The sequence below is a fragment of the Schistocerca americana genome, chromosome 7, assembly GCF_021461395.2.
Source record: "Schistocerca americana isolate TAMUIC-IGC-003095 chromosome 7, iqSchAmer2.1, whole genome shotgun sequence".
Taxonomy (NCBI): domain Eukaryota; kingdom Metazoa; phylum Arthropoda; class Insecta; order Orthoptera; family Acrididae; genus Schistocerca; species Schistocerca americana.
This window is the reverse complement of record NC_060125.1, coordinates 219,663,013-219,685,911: the sequence shown is the minus strand read 5'-3', so window position 1 is coordinate 219,685,911 and position 22,899 is coordinate 219,663,013. Positions and strand designations below refer to the sequence as shown.

The 22,899-nt window shown below is 42.6% G+C and overlaps 1 pseudogene; it reads left to right on the top strand.

The window, feature by feature from the left end:
- Positions 1 to 4,079: 4,079 nt before the first annotated feature.
- On the top strand, positions 4,080 to 4,197 carry LOC124623564 (annotated as a pseudogene).
- Positions 4,198 to 22,899: the final 18,702 nt, after the last annotated feature.

The following is a 22,899-nucleotide window of genomic DNA, read 5'->3' as shown; positions in this document are numbered from 1 at the left end:
TCAAGATCAAATATGACACCCTCACCCTTCCCCCGGATCGGGGAGGGCTTGGCCTTTATCACGTTTATGACAGAGCGGTCGCCCTATTTGTGAGCACATTAGTCAAACTATGGCACCGCCGTCCGGACAGTCTGACCAGTTTGTTAATAGAAGAACTAGCACCGCCCTCCCTGTTGCCGCCTGTGCCGATACACCACGTCCCCTCCTCGCTCTTCTACATCGGTGTCTTTTACCTCGAACTCAGTTACGTTCGACTTGCCTTACAAGCGACTCAACTGGCGACGGCAAAGACGGTTTATAGGGTCCTGCAACATGGACGACCCGATAACGTCGTGGAGAGGAAGCACCCGAACGTCAACTGGCGACTAGTGTGGAGGACAATTCACCACGTAACACTGGACACTGACGTCACGGCGATGTGGTATATCACTGTCAACGGTAAGCAGGTGACCAGATCAAGGCTACATGCGATCCACATGGAGGACTCACCCACGTGCACGAGCTGTGGCGTTCAAGACAACGATGAACACCGTCTTAGCTGTGGCGAGTCTACGGCAGTGTGGCACTTAGTGAGGCAAATGTCAGCATATTTCCTTCGGGTAGCGCCGAATCATATCGACCCCAAGACTATCTTATTCCCGGATGAAACGTATTACCCATGCACTAAAACTAATGCAATGACGTGGCTTCGTGGACATGCAGTGCATTATTTGTTTCAAGACGGCACTAAGGACACTTTAGACATTTGGAACTATTTGCAGGAACGACATTGCAAGATCCTCCGTAACCCTAAGTATCGACAATATATTTCCAATTTTTTGTGGAGTGCGTTCCACGACCCTCCACGTAGCTGGAACATCACGGGTAAGAGAAGCTAAAATTAGAATACGATGATAGAACACTACACGGTACAACGTGGGATCTACTTTCATCATTACGAGAAATCATACCTGGATGATACAGCAGATGGAGAGTCTCGTTGTGAACCCTCACACTCTGTAGTAGTATTTGCCCCATTTCCTCTTTTTGTCCCCGGTGCGAAAAGGTCTTCGCAGTTTTAGTTTTCCCATCCGGTGCAAGATGTAGCACTGGTTAATGGTGGTATGGATTCCACCCTTCAGTTTTGTTTCATGGTTTCCTTCGCCCCGCACTTTGCTCTCTTTCTTTATGCCTTTTTCTACAACTATTAGCATGGTTTTAGTTATATGCGTCCCCAACTCGACGTAAAGAGTGCACTTACTAGTTTTCAGTTCCTTACTGTTAAAAAAAATTAAAAAAAAAAATTTAAAAAATGAAAAAATAAAAAAATTAAAAATAAATAAATGAATAAATAAAATTAAAAAAAATTCACAATAATACACCAACTGCATCCTTTGTACCACTTCACATCCCCAGGATGGGAGGGGGGAGACATCGTGGACGGGCCTTGGGTCGCGACCCCTGCCCACCTTGCCTCCGCCAGCCCACTACCTGATCCAAAAAAAAGGAAAAAAAAAATGGTCAGCGTGACGGATTGTCACTCCTCTGGGCCCGGGTTCGATTCCAGGCTGGGTCGGGGAATTTATTAAAAAAAAATCCAGATAAAACGAACAAAAAAATGAGATTAAAAAAAAAGAAAAAAAAGATGGTAGAGCACTCGCCCGCGAAAGGCAAAGGTCCCGAGTTCGAGTCTCGGTCGGGCACACAGTTTTAATCTGCCAGGAAGTTTCAAGTGATATTATGTCATAACCTCTTTCCATATTAATAAATTTCTATCTTCGATTCATAAATCATTAATTTTAAGATTTTCATTTCTTAATTACTTATATATTGAAAAGTATTTAAAGCTGCAATTTCTCAATCCCTATTATATTGTGAAAATACGACTCGTTTTAGTACCTAGGTGACAGGTCGTTTATGAATTGTACCAGCAAATATATAAAACAAATGTTCAAGAGACCATCATCTATCTCGGTGACTTCAGTGTGGTTATTACCTTTGAATAAATGTATAATTTCTGTTCGTCTCATTGCGCATTTCTTTCAGCAGCAGTTGTTTCTATGGGTGATCAAAGGTTCATCGAGCTATGTCACTTGGCAGCGACACATCGTATGAAAGTAACTTTCACACCTAAATTTTCAACACCAGTGTGTATGATGATACTGAACGGGTAATTCAGTATGTGAAGAGTAACGATAATTTAACGAGCAGGGTGACTGGAACGCGTTGGTAGACGAAAAGATAATGGAAAGAGTTACGGGTGAATATAGGATCGCTAGTACGAATGAATGAGGAGAAAACGAACTGAGTTTGGCAATAAATTTCGATGTTTAAAAGAACAGTGCAGTTGAAAAATCACAGGAGGAGTAGATATACTTGGAAAAGTATTCCAGTAGGATTACATCCGCAGCGTCATACAGGTTCAAATGGCTCTGAGCACTAAGGGACTTAACATCTTAGGTCATCAGTCCCCTAGAACTTAGAACTACTTAAACCTAACTAACCTAAGGACATAACACACATCCATGCCCGAGGCAGGATTCGAACCTGCGACCGTAGCAGTCCCGCGGTTCCGGACTGAAGCGCCCAGAACCGCACGGCCACCGCGGCCGACGTCATACAGGGATTCCGAAATCAAGTATTGGGTTGTTAAGCGTTCTGATGAGCAAATACAGACATCGGTCACAATTGTCCGCCCCGGTAGCTGAGTGGTCAGCGTGACAGACTGTCAATCCTAAGGGCCCGGGTTCGATTCCCGGCTGGAAATTTTCTCCGCTCAGGGACTGGGTGTTGTGTTGTCTCAATCATCATCATTTCATCCCCATCGACGCGCAGGTCGCCTAAGTGGCGTCAACTCGAAAGACCTGCACCAGGCGAACGGTCTACCCGACGGGAGGCCCTAGCCACACGACATTTCCATTTTTATCGGTCACAATTTAGTGATAATAAAGACTATGCTATAGTTTAACAGACTCGTCCGAATGAATCAATGGGCAAAGAAGTGTGATGCTGAGGTACTGAAGAAATATGAGGTGGGTTGGAAGTTCTCTAAGGCTGGAGATACGGCGATAACGAATACCAAAAAAGCTGCCTGCTGAACTGAATTGGATATAATTAAAAACAACAATCACAGATGATTGTCAGATGAACATAACTAGAACAAAAGTAACTGCGAAGAAACGGTGGGTAACAGAAGAACGGCTTCAGTTGGTGGACGAAAGAAGGATGTACCATAACGTTCGAGAGAAGAAGAGAATGCAGCTGTATAAAAGTCAGATAAATAGGGTTACGTGAACGAGTGGTGTCTGTTCTTCCGGGCATGCCAGAAAGAATAGACACTACGCTGATACGAAGATGTGACACGTATTACGTAGTTGAAGGTGGAGCGAGGGATGGGGAGGGAGAAAGGAAAGGGATGGAGCTAATGATATCAGCTGCATCGGGATTTAATGTGGAATCGGAGGTGGCAGCGATGGCGGATAGGTGGCGAGGGCGGAAGTGTACATCACCCTGTGAGCGTACCGAGATAGTCTGCTCTTTTGCAGTAAACACTGTGTCCGGTTGGTGCGGTGGTTAACGCAACTGCCTACTAGCTGGAGACACCGGGTTCGAGTCCAGATCCGGCACACAATTGCACTCGTCTCCGCTGATTCTGCATAAAGTTCGGATGAAGCTGAAATTATTAGTTTCCTCCCTTTGCTTTCTCTCACCTCCATCTTCAGTTACATAAACAGTAAGTGTGAGGAAGCCAAGGCGAAATATCTTCAGGAAAATGAGAAGAAATTTAAAAAGAAACGGTCGTCGGAAGGACTGATTTAGAATATAGAAATGTGAAAACAATCTTCGGCGAAATTAAAAGCAAGGTCGCAAACATTAAGAGTACAATGGGAATTTCACTGTTGCATGCAGAATAGAGAGCGGACACGTGGAAAGGGCACATCGAAGGCTTCTACGATGGATGAGTTGTCTGGTAACAAGATGGAAGAAGAAATTGATATAGCAGAAATAGGAGATACAGCTTATTGTCAGAGTTTAACAGAATGTCGGAGAACTTGCGATAAAATAAGGCGGAAGGTTCAGCTAAGGCAGGGGGGACAGTAGCCAACGGCCCTGCCGCAGTGGTAACACCGGTTCCCGTCAGATCACCGAAGTTCAGCGCTGTCGGGCTGGGCTAGCACTTCGATGGGTGACCATCCGGTCTACCGAGCGCTGTTGGCAAGCGGGTTGTTCTAAGCCCTTGTGAGGCAAGCTGGGGAGCTACTTGATGAAGAAGTAGCGGCTCCGGTCTCGGAAACTGACATACGGCGGTGATCTGACCACATGTCCCTCCATATTCGCATCCAGTGACGCCTGTGAGCGGCCAGTCGGTACAGTTGGGCGTTCATGGCCTCTTCGGGAGGAATTTAGTTTAGTTTTAGTTTATTGGGGACATGGTATCCAAATGAATGTTTACTTTGGTATGTAAAATGTATGAGCTTGGAGACATACAGTCAGACTTTAGGAGAAATATCACCCATATATACTTCCGAAGATAACAAGGGCAGTTAAAAGCGAGAACTACAGCACAATCAGCATACCAGTTCAAATATCCAAGATTCTAACAAGAATAGTATACGAAAGAATGGAAAAGAAAATTTAATATCTGTTAAATGACGATCAATTTGGATTTTGGAAAGGTTAAAAGCATCAGAAAAAGTTTTGATGTTGCGCTCGATGATGTATGCAATATAGAAGAATTATCGATGCAGCTTCGCCTCCGGAAAAGCGTTAGTCATGTGAAATGGTGCAAGATCTCCTAAATTTTAAGAAATTGGGAGTAGTGTAAGCGTGGGACTGTCAGTATACAGGGTGTAAACCTTAAGTTGACAAACCAGAATAACTCGAAAAATAAACTTCACACGAAAAAACGTGTGGAATCCAAAGTTGATTATTTTCGAGGGGGACATCTGCTGGTGCTAAAATTAGCCCGCGACCCCAGCCCCCTGGGGGTCGGGGAGGGGGCAACTTTAAAATTTCAAATAAGAACCCCCATTTTTTATTGCAGAATCAGGTTCTACATAAAAAACTACATACATTTTGTCTTAAACTTTGTTTTGATTTTTGGTAGCTGGCGCTGTAATTAAAAAAACTTGTTCTCATTTTTACGTGGAAAATGGTTACGGATAAATTAAAAATACTTATTTACTTCGTAAATTTTGATTCGCTAAAACTAAAACTCTCCCTCTCTCCCCATAGGGTGGGGTTTGTGAGAGAGGAATTATAGTTTTACTAATGTTGACCACGAAACAAACAAAACTTATCCGAATCTGCGGAAAAAATTAATACTTGGGTCAACATCTGTAAAACAGTGTAGTGAGTTCGGAATATCGACTGAGAGTAAACCAAAGAAAGGCAACGAAGTAGGCGAATTCAAGGAATTCCGCTAACTTAGAAACAAAGTCACACACAACAGACGAAGCAAGGAGGACATAAAAAGCAGACTAGCACAAGCAAAGAGGGCACTCTCGGCCATAAACCACTCTACTAGTATTAACCGTAGGCTTCAGTTTGAGGAAGATTTGCTGAGACTGTATGAACTACAGCATTTTATGGCAGTGGAAATTGGACAGTGGGAAAATCGAAAAAGGAAAGAATTGATGAGTTTGAGATGTGGTGTTGTAGAAGGATATTGAAAATCAGGTTGACTAGTAAGCTGAGGAATCAGGAGATTAATCGGCGAAGGAAAGAACATACGGAAAACACTGACAATTAGAAGAGAAAGGATGATAGGACACGTGTCAAGACATTGTGGAAGGACTTTCATGGTACTGGAGGGAGCTCTAGATGGTAAAAACTGCATGGAAAGACAGAGACTGAACTACATATAACACATAATTGTGAATGTAATATGTAATTGCTAATGTGAGATGAAGATGTTGGCAGCTTCAGTCCCGTCAGAAGACTGATAACGACGAACGACGAACCCCCACAACCCATAAAAAAAAAACAACAAAAAAAAAACAACGCAGTTTCTGTTGTCAAAGGCCTCACTAAATTTCTTAATCTGCACGAACACTAAAACATTACGAAACTTGCACTTGCTTGCAGCTTCTGCTTTGCCTTGTGCCTTTGTCCCGCATTTTGTCAGGGTCGGCATGGTTAAGGTTGGATTTGGAATGATTAATTTAAGGGATGGCTTCATGCCCTTCCGGTCGCCACCCCGAACCCTCTGGGACGAAATTAATGTACCCCAGCTGTCTGAATCTAGTGTAAATCTTGAAATAGTGTGAACGTTTTCAAATGTCTGCGAACCATGTAACTGAAGAGGGACCAGCATAGTATTCACCTAGTGGGATGTGAAAAACCGCCTAAAAACCACATCCAGGCTGGCCGGCACAGCGGCCCTCGTCGTTAATCCGCTGAACGGATCCGATCTTGGTACATAGCTGAGGGTTATGTTACACAGGATGGCTATCCTGCCAGTACCGTGCCATTTTAAAAAGGTCACACTAACGCATCGTGTTAAAATATAAACAAAATATCTTCTGGAGTACTGCTGAAATGTTTGTGATCTTTGCCAAGTGGGCCTGACGGAAGATGAAGGAATTCATAGAAATGTTGCTAGGATCGTAATATATTGGCAGCGTTCTTTGCCTCGGCCATCAGAAAGTTTTTAAATTGCAGATCTTGATAGCGATGCTTCAGTCTTGCCGACATTTAACACATTATGGGGATGCCCGCACACACAACATGACTAGGAGGCATCACTGTTGAAGAGTTAGATGCATGTTTCACGTCCTTTCTTCGGACTGCAGATCGCTATCGGGAGAAATGGGGAAGGGTGCATTTCTGGAACGATTCATTTCATCGCATGTGAGAATGACGGCCACGTGGACCGATGGAGCATAACGTATTACAAGGAACCTTGAGTGCGAGGTCGCAAAAGAACATTAGACTACGGAGCATAGTTGAACTGTTTAGTCGACGAGTAAATCACTACAGTGACAGTGCTAGAGGTGTTGACAGCAATGGCGACGATAAACAAAGCAAATATTGCATTATATCTGCAAGAATATTTGCTGAACTTAACATTTTGTCAGAAAGGAACACAAGGAATTTTGCAGAGTGAGAAGGAAGTGGCAGATGAAATATTAAAATTTCTGCAAAACGAGTCAGTGGACAATGTGGGTTGTATCCGCTCGACTGTGCGTACAATGAGCATGAGGGGTACAATGATTACCATACTTGGTTAACAAGTGAAAGTGATATTGAAACATGTGTCCAGCCATATAGTTCATCATCTTTGCCTGACAGGGAGTCACAAATTCCTTCTCCCGTGGAATCTAGTAAAGGACAACCTTTGTCCAAAGAGCGGGTATAAAGCATAATTACGTACATGAAAGATGATCCGCAGAGTAGTAAAAACAAGCTATAAAAAGGTTTCAAAGAAGTCCATAGCAATATGAGCGTATAGTGCGTAAAGAAACCACATATATTCAAGGGAAGACAAGGCGCACTTGTTACAAAAACTGATGTTTACGAGCTATAAGGAATGTTCGAAACGATTTGTAGAATGTGCATGACAGTGACCTACTACTTTATACACGTCACATTGCGCACGACATAGATTACAGAGATTTCAAGGGAGGCAGTGGATAATTGCGTAACTTCTAACAATGCTACAGAATTCGAAGCCGTAAGAGAAACGAAATTTCAAACAAAGCGTCAACTTGACAATACACAGCAGACGACGGAATTGGCCTGAAAAGTTATAGATGGGATAAACAAACTTTTCCCATAGTTCAGCAAGGAATTTGTTTTCGACTCCTACCAATCGGTATTTGAAGAGAAAATGTATATGAAAGGAATCTGGAAATTAGAGATACCAAGGGAGTTGTATCAATATTAATTAACATCGATACCTTAATGCACTCGTATACAATTTTGCCGACTCCTAAACTGGATGGTAAATTGGATGGCAATTTATTTATTTTGCTGTGAGAAGTTCAAGGTTCTATGTCCCTTACGATTTTTGCTCGTGTGCGTGATATTGCAAGGGCAGCACGGAATATTTACGTCACAGCAAGCAATAGTGTGAAAATGGGCGAAAATAACTACAGCTATGGCATGAGCACTTCTTTTCGCCCGTAGCTGGTCAAAACAACTTGCTTTTGCTTGATTCTTGATCTGTGTATAAAAATCATACTGCTTTAGGGAAACTATCTCTCCTGAAAAGTGTGTGTGGCATTGCAATTTATACCACCTGGAACCACTGGACAAATCCAGGCTTTGGATGTTTGTTTTTTTCGTGCCTGTAAAACATTATCGCACTATCTGCAATCACGCCTTAAAGAATAGGTTTCATGACAAGTCAGAATATTTTGCTTTCGGTTTATGCCATCACATTCCATTAGTTCTCATCGCCCCATCTCATTACTACGATTCTATACGCGCTCTTTAAAAGTGGATGCCTACCTGAACGTCCGGCACTACCGGCAAGTTCGCCTTCGATCTTGATAGTGCGAACCTTTGTGATTACCATGGCACGCCGTTTTGCATTCGGTGTTCTATTTCCAAGTTAATGGTTTCTGCATCTACATCTACATTTGTTTTGAACGTTTCTTGAATGTCAACGATGTTCATTTTGTGAATTATAATACATACATCCCATAGAAGGTTGATTTATGTACTTTCCAGGCACTCATTTTCTTTCGCCCTCCTGAGGCACATGATAAGTCATTAGCAGATAATATGTTTCCTGTCATAATCGTTAACAAAACACTTTCAAATGAGCCTTACTAAATACTGAATTTGCGTCCTCGCACACAAGGTGTTCATCGTTAGTTGAATGCAGGGCGTGGTGGAAACAGGAATACAACGCCCTTATCTGATGTCTGAATACCTATTAGCAGTTTATAGAACAAATGTCTCATGCTTTTTGCATAACCTAGAAATCACTATGATATTGCCATCTCTATGGCAACCAGACAGCCCCAGACACTAGCGCAAGCAGATGCTCCTAAACACCCACCTATGTTATGGGTCGAACCACTCGCAATTTACAACTTCCCTATTAAATTAAGCAACACATTAAAAAACTAAAACTAACTAAGGATGGGAAAGTAATATGGAATTTAGTACTAGCCACCCGGAAGTATGCTGGCAACAGGCTAAAACTAAACGCCACACCAACAAAATGTTAATTTGATCCACCATCCCTCTCTCCCCTGTCCCCCTCTCTCCCCCCTTTCCCCCTCTCCCCCTCTCCATCACCCCTCTCCCCCATCTCCCCTCATCTCCCCCATCTCCCCCCCATCTCCCCCTTCTCTCCCCTCTCTCCCCTCTCTCCCCCTCCCCCTCACTCCCCCCTCTCTCCCCTCTCTCTCCCCTCCTGTCCCCACTGTCCACTCTTCCCCTCCCCCTGTCCCCCCTCTCACCCCTCCCCCCCACTGCCCCCACTGCCCCCTTGCCCCCTCTCCCACTGTCCCCTTCCCCCCTCTGCCACCCTGCCCCCTCTCCCCCATATCTCCCCCCTGTCCCCCCCTCTGCCCCCCTCTTCCCCCTCTGCCCCCTCTCCACTCCTTTTTAACTCCTATCTCCAACCACAACTCTACTATTACTGTAATAGTCTTTAATCAACTGTGACAGCAGCCCCAGGCTCCCAGGTAGATGCTATTTTTCTTGACTTCCAGAAGGCGTTTGATACAGTTCCGCACTGTCGCCTGATAAACAAAGTAAGAGCCTACGGAATATCAGACCAGCTGTGTGGCTGGATTGAAGAGTTTTTAGCAAACAGAACACAGCATGTTGTTATCAATGGAGAGACGTCTACAGACGTTAAAGTAACCTCTGGCGTGCCACAGGGGAGTGTTATGGGACCATTGCTTTTCACAATATATATAAATGACTTAGTAGATAGTGTCGGAAGTTCCATGAGGCTTTTCGCGGATGATGCTGTAGTATACAGAGAAGTTGCAGCATTAGAAAATTGTAGCGAAATGCAGGAAGATCTGCAGCGGATAGGCACTTGGTGCAGGGAGTGGCAACTGACCCTTAACATAGACAAATGTAATGTATTGCGAATACATAGAAAGAAGGATCCTTTATTGTATGATTATATGATAGCGGAACAAACACTGGTAGCAGTTACGTCTGTAAAATATCTGGGAGTATGCGTGCGGAACGATTTGAAGTGGAATGATCATATAAAATTAATTGTTGGTAAGGCGGGTACCAGGTTGAGATTCATTGGGAGAGTGCTTAGAAAATGTAGTCCATCAACGAAGGAGGTGGCTTACAAAACACTCGTTCGACCTATACTTGAGTATTGCTCATCAGTGTGGGATCCGTACCAGGTCGGGTTGACGGAGGAGATAGAGAAGATCCAAAGAAGAGCGGCGCGTTTCGTCACCGGGTTATTTGGTAACCGTGATAGCGTTACGGAGATGTTTAATAAACTCAAGTGGCAGACTCTGCAAGAGAGGCGCTCTGCATCGCGGTGTAGCTTGCTCGCCAGGTTTCGAGAGGGTGCGTTTTTGGATGAGGTATCGAATATATTGCTTCCCCCTACTTATACCTCCCGAGGAGATCACGAATGTAAAATTAGAGAGATTAGAGCGCGCACGGAGGCTTTCAGACAGTCGTTCTTCCCGCGAACCATACGCGACTGGAACAGGAAAGGGAGGTAATGACAGTGGCACGTAAAGTGCCCTCCGCCACACACCGTTGGGTGGCTTGCGGAGTATCGATGTAGATGTAGATGTAGATGACAACAAGTATAGACGTAAGTGTGCATGGATAAAAACTCTACAAAACTGCAATGATAATGACTAAATACTAGGTGAAATCTAGATCTGCTTTAATAGAGCTAAAACGGAAACGACGACTGGTTGCTACACGCTACCATTTTAAAAGTCATACGTACCTCTCTAGCCCAACTCATGGCATGGAACCTCATACTTTACACTGCCATAGAAGGAAGTATGTCAGGACAGTATCCTGTCACCTGTGGTACGAGTAGAGGCGGATTACTCATTTAGGTAAAACAGGGATTGGGAAACTAAATCTGGATGGTCAGGTCTGGAATCAAAACTCCTTTATCTCGCACTGTGCTTCACACTAGGAAGAAGACGTATTCCTTTAATGTTTGTCACCAACCAAATCGCTCTTGCCATAGGGAACCTTACCAAAAATGGCTCAGAGATCATACGACAAGTTTCCAATCGTCAACAGGAACAAGAAAGTTACTTGTCTGCTATGTCCTGATTTAGAAGAAAAAATGGTTGAAATGGCTCTGAGCACTATGGGACTTAACTGCTGTGGTCATTAGTCCACTAGAACGTAGAACAACTTAAACCTAACTAACCTAAGGACATCACACACATCCATGCCCGAGGCAGGATTCGACCTGCGACCGTAGCGGTCACGCGGTTCCAGACTGTAGCGCCTAGAACTGCTCGGCTACTCCCGCCGGCGATTTAGAAGAGGTTTGACAGTAACAGGTGTTTCGTTTGTAGAGGTTCTGTCGTTATTTCCATTGAAACAGTGTTACATGGATGTGTATTAGGTATTGCTGTAACTTTCACACTCTTGTATTATCACAGTTAAAGACCCTGCTTAACGATTCAGCTTTCATATTATTGTGATAACCAAACGAAATTCCTCGGTGACGTAGGCCTTGGGCATGTGTCAGGGTGAGGAGGTGTCTGTTTGGTTCGAGTTGGTGGGAAGTCAACACAATAACTTGGTTATTAATGCCTTAGGCAGCTGAGAACAATTCCAGAGATGTTATACATCAAGAAGTAAACAAAATGCATTGTCAGTGTATAGCGTCCCTTTTTCATATATGACATATATATTTTATAATATAGGTATCATGCGACAGTAATCGACGTAATGTACCCAACGAGATAATAGAAAATCAAAGTACATTAACTACACCATGACAAATTTTTGTTTTTGAAGTATAAAAATGATGACATGATAAATGCTGAGCTCTCTCTGACTCTGACTGTGAAGCAGATTAGACTCTTGTATTGTCTTGACTGTCATCACTTATGTAAGTGATTAATATGACTGAAACAAAAATCGAGTTGGTTTAAAGGTGTGTCATGTTACTGATTTAATGTTACCCTCCCCTACAGTTCGATGGAATTTTTTTAAGAAATGCAAATGTGGCCGTCTTCCACAAACAGAATCCATTCGTTATTTTAGCAAAGTCATGGTTGATCGCTATTTGGCACTATTTTCAATTTCTTACTGTTTCCGTAATAGGACTTACACAATTTTGTAAAAGAAGTCTGACTGCTTATCAGGTTTAATTCATTTCCACAGATTTTCATTTTGAATTGCGTGTGCATTCATGATGAATCCATACCAAATAGATGAATGCGAATATTCACAAAAGAGAATTTCAAATAAATAAAGACTTCATTGAAATAATTAAAATGATATAAAACCCACTGCACATCGGCTTGTAGAAAAGCAGAGGAGAATTTTTTTTATCTATCGTTGGCTAAGCACCTCATCGTGAAATTCGATTAGAAAAGGATGGGAACTACAGATATCGTAGTGTACGAGCCAAACAATGGAAATGGTAAATATACAGTACAACAGAGAAATTAAGATTTCGAAATGAGATATTTGTATCTTGGTCAAATAAATTCGTTGTTATGCTTCTGAAGGAGAGACACATCATCATGGTACAAGATAGAGAAAAGCACATATTTTCTACTCCGTCGTGCTTCTAGAGTGGATGTTTCGGTGGGCTTCTATACATTGACAAGTACTGGTGACAGGCAGATTTATCGCACGCTCCGATAACTCGCCTGTCCAGCTGTTGGCAAAGGTAGCATTGTATTGTATCAGATCGCTGACAGCTGGCTGAGACCCGTGAAGTCGCCACACAGACGCGGAAGTTTGCGGCAGATAATTCTGGCGGCGATAGCTGCGCTGCCCTAGCGGCAGGCGGACGACGGATTACGTAGCCGCTTGCGGACAATAGCCGCCTGAGCGGGCGGTGAGTGGGCGGCGGGGGCGGCGGGGGCGGCGGGGGGGAGGGGCAGTGTTGTGGGCGGAGGCTTATCAGCACGCACGAGTGGGCCCGCGAGATGATATCGGCCGCCGTACTCTCTGCCCCAGCGATCCGGGGCGGGCGCATGTACTGGCCGCTGACGTCACACCGGGCGCCGATGAACCACTTGGGTGCGCCAGTCGGGAATCTAGTGGGTTGGTAGGAGGCGTGGGGGTGGGGTTATTTGGTCATTACTCCCCCTCCCCCAAAAATATCTTTTTAATAGATTTATATTTTTAGATACACGAGTGGCATTTAGTAAGTCTATCTATATCCGGATCCCGCTCCAGCTACTGCCGGGTCTGGGTGCTGACGAGTCCTCTCCATTTGGCTCGGTTCTCCCACCACTTTTCTTCCTCCTGTCCACAGATATTCTCACTCCCGTTTTCCACCGGGTTCTTGGGCGCCCTCTAGGTCTTTTCCCATCCATCTTTAGTTCTTCCATAATTTTAGGGAGTCTCTGCCCATACATCCTCTTAACCTTCCCGTACGATCTTAGTCTCTTTCTTTCAATTTCTTCTCTCATACTTTCTTGTTTAAGGTCCTTTCTGATATCTACGTTCCTTAGTCTGTCCATTCATGTTTTTCCCTTAACTGCTCTGAGAAATTTCATTTACCCTGCTTGCAGTCTGCTCCAGTCCCTTTCTGTCATTGTCCATGTTTCTCCTCCACAGGTGACAATAAGGAAGTAATAACTCTTATACATAAGGAGTTTTGCTTTTTCTGAAACTTCCTTAGTCCAAATCAGGTGTTTTATTGTTTGGTAGACATTGCCTCCCTTCTGTAACCTCCTATTAATTTCGTTGGTTATTCTTCCATCACTAGATATATCATTTCCTAAACAAGTGAAACTGTCTACCACTTTGAGGGGTTCTCCATTCAAAGTAATATTTCCGTTGATCCCTTTGTCTCTTCCAAATACCATTACTTCACTCTTAGCTTTATTTATTTTTAATCTATACCTTTTCATTGTTTCCTTCCACGCATCAAGTTGTAACTCTACATCTACCTCTTTATCGCCCCATATCACCATATCATCTGCAAAAATCGTCTTTTTGTCTTTTTCTTTTACTGTATCTTTAAATGCCCTATTCATTCCCTCCATCACAACATTAAAAAGTGCAGGAGACAGAATACTTCCTTGTTTAAGCCCTTGCTTATTTCGCAGAATTCAGAGTTCCCCAATGATGTTCTAATTCTACAATTGTTTCCTTAGCACATTGTCTTTATTACATTAATGTATCCAACTTCCATATCTATTTTCTTCATTTCTTCCCAGAGTCTTTCCCTGTTAACTGAGTCATATGCCTTTTCTATGTCTATGAAAAGCATTATCACCCTTTTGTTATACTCCCAACTTGCATTTAGTAAGTACTGCAACATATTCTTTTCTCGGCCAGTTTAGGTTGAAAAATGCCGACTTTTTAATGGGACATCGTGGAGTATTCCTGCTTCAGCTACTGTAGTTTCATAATCTAATAGCTGGTGGCGGTATACGTAGCCTTCGAAATGGCATCTGTAACCGAGGTACGTTCCAGTCAGAAAGCTATCATTGGGTTTATTTTGACGGAAAACCAGAGCATCGCAGATATTCGTGCTTGCAGAATGCCTACGGAGACCTGGCAGTGAACAAAAGCCCTGTGAGTCATTGTCCGAGGTGTTCGTCATTATCGCAACAAAGTAGCGCAAACTTGTCCGAAGTCACTCTTGCCAGCGGCACACTGCTGTGACTTCTGCAATGTTGGAAAGTGCGCACACTCATTCAAGGTGATCGACGGAGCACAAACACCTCGCTGCACAACTGGCAGTCTCTGTTGGTACTAAAGACACACTCATCTACCATATGGGGTACTCAAAGGTGTTGCCCGCTGGCTTCCTCGCCGCCCAGCAGAAGACCGTAAAGAGCAACGAAGGACCATCTGTGCGGAATTGCGTTCGCGCTACGATGCTGATCGTGACATCTTTTTGTCGTACATCGTCACAGGCGATAAAACACGGGTTCGCAAGTTCGAACTAGAAACAAAACGGCAGTCTGTGGTGCTACAGAAGGATGCTGAAGATTAGATGGGTAGATCATATAACTAATGAGGAAGAGGAGTTTGTGGCACAACTTTACAAAAAGAAGGGACCGGTTGGTAGGACATGTTCTGAGGCATCAAGGGATCACAAATTTAGCATTGGAGGGCAGCGTGGAGGGTAGAAATCGTAGAGGGAGACCAAGAGATGAATACACTAAGCAGATTCAGAAGGATGTAGGTTGCAGTAGGTACTGGGAGATGAAGAAACTTGCACAGGATAGGGTAGCATGGAGAGCTGCATCAACCACAACAACAACAACAATGGAGTGGCACCAAACCACCTCTCCTGCGAAGAAAAAGTTCAAAGTTGTACACTCAACAAAGTAATGGAGACAGTTTTCTAGGACTCTGAAGGGGTTATTCTGTTTGATCTCCTCCCTCATAGTGCAACTAGCAAACCGGAAGTGTGTTGTACTATCCTCAGGGAACTGAAGGATCGACTTAAGTGTGTTCGCCGCCATAAAAATGCAAACGAACTTCTCCTCCTCCATGACAACGCAAGGCCTCACATAAGTCTGCGCTCTCGAGGGAAGTTCACAAAACTTCACTGAACTCTTCTTTACATCCATCCTACAGCCCGGATGTCGCACCTTTCGACTTCCATCTGTTTGGTCAAATGAAGGATGCATTTAGCGGTAAGCAGTATCTGGATCGTGAGGGTGGGGAAATCACTGACCCAGCAAGACGATGGTTCTGATGTCGACCAGCAGAGTGGTACCATTCGGGCACAGATGCCATCCCCGTAAGGTGGTGTAAAGCCGTCGCATTGGACGGAAATTGTATTGAAAGGTAGGGTTTTGTAGCCAAAAGACTGGGGAATAATATGGTGTATTGAAATTCTGAATGAAACTAACCTGCTTTCAGAAAAAAATTTCATTACTTACTGAAGGTCACTCGTACCAGTTTCCTAATTTGACACCTAGCTGTCGGAGAACATAGTGGTAAGAAAAGACTGATGTCCCAAATGTAGGAGGAAACGACAGAAAATAATAGCGTTTCACTCATTTATATGTTCGCATAGTCACGTTCTGCAGATCTCTATTTATAATCGTAGTGAAATGCTGGCAATCGTAAGTACGTACTTTGGTTTTATATTGCGTGGGTTATCAATTCGTCAAAGGTGTGTTTGCTGAGATTGTAGTTCTTAAAGTAGTTGCATGACACTATCATATGTGCACCTCACATTTTTTGTCATACGCTTTCCAAATGCTACTTTTTTTTGAATGGCTTCTAAAGCGGAGTACTTACAAGGGAATGGTCCAATCTGACATGTCGAAACTCACAGTGAAATTTTTTATGCAGGGAGAATGCAACGAAAGAAATGTACTGTCAAATTTTATCTGCTAAGACGCAACTGGATTTTAAGAATTGTTGACGTTACTCGTTTCTGTCCCAGGAAGAACCGCTATTGACAGCTGTTTGTACAGTCCTTCCTGTCTAGCGCGTGACCCGCCGTGAGCGTAGCGTTAGTATCTGAAATGAGACATGAAAACTGAAACATTTAAACTGTACAAAAAGCCACGTATCATTAATGTTTTGAATAAGGGACAGTTCGTATCAACAGCTAAATTGAGCTAAATTGTTGCACATGCAATTCTTACAAAGGTAACTAGCAGAAGCAAATGAATCAAGACAGTGTTCGATGTTACATTACAGACGACTTCCATCAATAGTGACTTTAATTTATTGAAATGAAATATGTCTTACATGTACTTCAATTGTTGTAGAGCAGTTCTTATGACAATTTTTGAGTAATTAATATTTTAGATATCCATCATAGTCGTCACAATAAAGCGAAATTTCATCTGAATGACGAAAACAGCCAGTTTCCTTAAGAAGACACCCCTGAAGAAGGAAAATTCAATGCTTTCAGGCACGTCAAAGCATTTACTAGTTATATTTAGAAAGAATTTCAGTGGTGAAAGAAAAAATCCTGGCAGTTGCTCTGCTTATTGTGGTGCATACCAAGCATACTTAAAGCAATTAGTAAAATGCGCCAATACACACTGACAATTCACAAACGTCAAAAATTTAGGAATGCTCTTCTCCTGATAAAATCTGAATTATATCAACAGTCTTTTAATCGTCCTCCTGAAAGACGGCGAAGAGCCCAACAAAAGTGATGTAATAATTTGTGTAACTGGTTATGAACCGTTTCGAATGAAATGTTAAAAACTATACCTTCGTATTTTTCCAAATTTTGATAGATCGATTACAAGATTTGCTACTGAACAGCCCTTTCTCAATTTTTGGTCCTAACGCGCCTGAGAAAAGACGTAAAGCTGCAGAAACAATGATACACTCGTACTTATCCCTGTCATTGTTATATATATGTGTGTCATAGTATTACTCGGTCGATCAACACAATATTTTTTTTTCGCCTCGAAATTTGCTTGTAGTTTCACGAAACTTGTCTGATCGCCGCTAAACACAGCAGATATGGGGATAATAACAAGGTTCGTTTTCACGTCATCTAAGAGTTAACGGCATCTCCCCTCCACTTTTAGTTCAAGTAAACTTGGTTGTTTTGTAAGTTCCTCAGAAGACAGGAAAGAATGATTATAACTGTGGTGTCACCGCCAGACACCACACTTGCTAGGTGGTAGCCTTTAAATCGGTCGTGGTCCGTTAGTATACGTCGGACCCGCGTGTCGCCATCAGTGATTGCAGACCGAGCGCCGCCACACGGCAGGTCTAGTCTAGAGAGACTCACTAGCACTCGCCCCAGTTGTACAGCCGACTTTGCTAGCGATGATTCACTGTCTACATGCGCTCTTATTTGCAGAGACGACAGTTTAGCATAGCCTTCAGCTACGTCATTTGCTACGACCTAGCAAGGCGCCATATTCAGTTACTATAATCTGAACAGATAATATTGTGAATCATGTACCATCAAGAGTGACGTTCTTCATTAATGGAAGTATCAAACTAATTACGTCCGCTTTCTGAATTCTAATTCTTTGTCATGTTCCAGACCTCACGTCAGTATAGTTCTTCCCTCCTCACGCCAGCCTGCGTGACCTAAAACGCATGCATTTCGGCCTCTACTAGTAACACAGTGTTGGCTCTTCTGCCAACATAAAAATAACCATGAGATGAATGACGAAAACTGGCGGAGTCTATGGTGTAGACCTGTCGTCAACACGATGATGCGTGACCGTATAGAGATGATTAATTAGTTTCGTCCTTCAGAATTAACTTTGCAATACAACAACGCTTATAAATCGGCACCGGACTTTGTTTTTATGTCGTTAAATGAAGATAGTATGAAGGCTTTCACGACCGGATGACATATCTTCTGGTAAACCTTCCGGGATGTAAGGTCGTGGTCCATGAAACTCTTCAGCTCCTAACGTTTCGTCCAGAGCTGCGCTGGACATCTTCAGAGGGGTGTTTCTCCTCCGGCAAAACTCACCGGAGGAGAAACACACCTCTGAAGATGTCCAGCGCAGCTCTGGACGAAACGTTAGGAGCTGAAGAGTTTTATGGACCACGACCTTACATCCCGGAAGATTTACCAGAAGATAAATGAAGATAGTTTTTTTGGAACGTGTTGTAAGCACTTAAGGCTGTGACAATGGCCTCCGATCCGTTGAATCATCATATTAAGATGAGCAGCAACTAATATTTGATGAAAAACATTAAAAACTATAAAATGAGGACATGGAGTAAATTGAACAATACAAACGAATAAAGCAAATATTCATATTATTCTAATTCAAACTTGTCTAAATTAACATAATGTGACGTACTCTCTTATTACTGAGACAGCTACGACAGAAGAGAGAGAGTACAAGACAGTATTTAGACATTATGATTTTTCATAAAATAAATTCCTATCGTAAATAAATCACAGAAAGTCTCTGACATCAGAGAGCTGTGATACTATGGGATTACCCAGTCCGTTGAATGGCGTTGGCAAAATTCTTCAGAATGAATTTGACAAGACCGTTTAACATGGCACTATACAGGGTGAGTCACCTAACATTACCGCTGGATATATTTCGTAAACCACGTCAAATACTGACGAATCGAGTCCACAGACCGAACGTGAGGAGAGGGGCCAGTGTAATTGGTTAATACAAACCATACAAAAATGCACGGATGTATGTTTTTAACACAAACCTACTTTTTTTTTAAATGGAACCCCGTTAGTTTTGTTAGCACATCCGAACATATAAACAAATACGTAATCAGTGCCGTTTGTTGCATTGTAAAATGTTAATTACATCCGGAGATATTGTAACCTAAAGTTGACGCTTGAGTACCACTCCTCCGCTGTTCGACCGTGTGTATCGGAGAAGAGACTGGAACAGCACATTACGTCCACATGCTAACACCTTTTTATTGGTCTTTTTCACTGACGCACATGTACATTACCATGAGGGGTGAGGTACACGTACACACGTGGTTTCCGTTTTCAATTACGGAGTGGAATAGAGTGTGTCCCGACATGTCAGGCCAATAGATGTTCAATGTGGTGGCCATCATTTGCCGCACACAATTGCAATCTCTGGCGTAATGAATGTCGTACACGCCGCAGTACATCTGGTGTAATGTCGCCGCAGGCTGCCACAATACGTTGTTTCATATCCTCTGGGGTTGTAGGCACATCACGGTACACATTCTCCTTTAACGTACTCCACAGAAAGACGTCCAGAGGTGTAAGATCAGGAGAACGGGCTGGCCAATTTATGCGTCCTCCACGTCCTATGAAACGCCCGTCGAACATCCTGTCAAGGGTCAGCCTAGTGTTAATTGCGGAATGTGCAGGTGCACCATCATGCTGATACCGCATACGTCGACGCGTTTCCAGTGGGACATTTTCGAGCAACGTTGGCAGATCATTCTGTAGAAACGCGATGTATGTTGCAGCTGTTTGGGCCCCTGCAATGAAGTGAGGACCAATGAGGTGGTCGCCAATGATTCCGCACCATACATTTACAGTCCACGGTCGCTGTCGCTCTACCTGTCTGAGCCAGCGAGGATTGTCCACGGACCAGTAATGCATGTTCCGTAGATTCACTGCCCCGTGGTTTGTGAAACCCACTTCATCGGTAAACAGGTAGAACTGCAACGCATTCTCTGTTAATGCCCATTGACAGAATTGCACTCGATGATTAAAGTCATCACCATGTAATTGCTGATGTAGCGACACATGAAACGGGTGAAAGCGGTGACGATGCAGTATGCGCATGACACTACTTTGACTCAGTCCACCGGCTCTCGCAATGTCCCGTGTACTCATGTGTGGGTTCATGGCAACAGCAGCTAACACACCAACTGCACCCGCTTCTCCTGTGACGGGCCTGTTACGGACCCGTTTGCGTGCTACGACCATACCTGTTGCATACAGTTAGCGGTAGATGTTTTGCAATGTGGGACACGTTGGATGCTCTCTGTCCGGGTACCGTTCTGCATACACCCTGCAGGCTTCAGCTGCATTTCGTCGACACTCGCCATAGATGAGTAACATCTCCGCCTTTTCAGAGTTCGAATACACCATGGTCACAGTTCCTACAACACTACACTATCACAGACGTCTGGTAACACGGTGTACTACAGTTGGTCTGCGTGCGTAGACGAATGCAGAATAATAATAGCAGCAAGCGCTAATGCGGACACTGCGACAGCTAGACGAAACCACAGCAGTGCAATACAGCCACACTCGTAAACACGATCGTCATCGTAAACATTTCCCTGCAGATGCTGCTCGCCGACTGTGGCCCGTGTTTGTTACAACACGCAACTGAACGTCGGAGGTTTCAAGCGTCAACTTTAGGTTACAATATCTCCGGATGTAATTAACATTTTACAATGCAACAAACGGCACTGATTACATATTTGTTTATATGTTCAGATGTGCTAACAAAACTAACGTGGTTCCATTTAAAAAAAAAACGTAGGTTTGTGTTAAAAAACATACTTCCGTGCATTTTTGTATGGTTTGTATTAACCAATTACACTAGCCCCTCTCCTCACGTTCGGTCTGTGGAATCGGTTCGTCAGTATTTGATGTGGTTTACGAAATATATCCAGCGGTAAAGTTAGGTGACTCACCCTGCATAATGTCTATTCATTGCTGAAATTCCCTTGAACTCAGTATATTTTAGCAAGTATTCAAACCAACAGATACACTGATTTCGTTTACATAGGCAGAAATTCGTGTCTTTTAAGTTTGCACTTGGTAAGTGTAGGGTTTTTAATTCATATCTTTGTCATTTACATTAAACAGTTGAAGCTGTAGGTCGTCTGTGCATATCTCGCTATTAGTCATGGAGTGAGACTTATTTTTATCGTATTTAGAAGAAAAAGTCAGTATTTCATATTCATTTCTGTCTTCTCATTGTCCTGTGTAAAAATATTTACACTGGACTTTCAAATTATTCGCAAATGTTCAGCTGAGGTTAAGCCGATTTTGCTTTAATGTTTTCCACTACCTGGTTTCATCACTATTTAAGATTTAGGCAACAGGTATTCCCTGTGTAATATTCGTCCATTCCTCATTACTTACAACTACTTATCTATTTAATGAATCAGTGCCTAATCTAGGTTCAAGGATTTCATTTTTCAAAAACAGATTAGTAGAACACAGTGCATCAAAACCTTAAGATACTGATTCCATCTAAGATACTGATTCCATCAGAAATATATACATATCACTGTCGGTGGTCTTCTCGAGCTCATACTAGTTTTGATCAGTTCAAGGATATGGTTAGGTGGCCATTCTTGTGCATAACAGAAATTAAAGGCTAATACATACACCTACTTATATTAATTGTCCGCTAATGAGTAAATCTTAATTAAGTAAAAATTTGAGGACTACTTATTAGACTTTACCTGAAAAGAACATGAGTCCTTTCATTTAACACTTTCTGGTTAGACACTTCAATGCTTTTCATCTCAGTTTTCTGTTAATTCCACATTTAAGCACACTGTACCTCTAGTAAGAAAGATCGTAAAATAATTTCTTTACAAATATAGTGTTTCATGTAATGATCTACAAGACCTCTGATCACACAGTAATTTTTTCAGTAAATAAAAGCAGTATTTGCTACAGTCACACAATCTGTACATATTACAGCACAATTACTTTAAGTAGTGATATAGTCCTTTATATTCGATTAATCTAAAATTCACAGTATAAAAGCATAGGTTTCGTTGTTTGTTTGCTTCAGTTTTCACACATGTTATTTGTAAAATACGTCAGTATACCTAATGCTTTCTCAAAGCAGAGAACAAAATCATAACTGTTACACATGTAGATATCTTTTCAGGTGCTGACGACAATAAAGTCTTAATTTTACCACTTTTAGGAAAGGCCAAAAAAATAACTAAATGGATGTGCTATGTTGATTATTACATAAGATCCTGTGCAAAGTAATTGGCATTTGCAATTTATCTTTTGTAAAACATATGACTTCGGGTGAAACTTAAGTAGTTGTGTTTCCCCAACTAAATAGTTCTGGACATAGCCTAACCTTCCCTCATATGTGTTTTTTTCTAATTATGGCATCATCAGTGAGTCAACAAGTGTGGTCCTTACCTTTTCTTCTAAAGCAGGTTCTTCTTTAGGCAGAAGTGGCAATGGGTTTATCCGTTTGTTGGTTTCCTTATGGTTATTCAGTGTTTCTGCAGGTGTGTATGGTATTATGTAGATAGGTAAATGATTTACAATATTTTCATACGGTCCACTGAAGTCTATTAATCGTGTATGTTGTGAACTGGCGTAAGTTTTTACAAATCGATTACATTCTCTGAAAATGCGTTCGACCGGGTTACTTTGGAGGT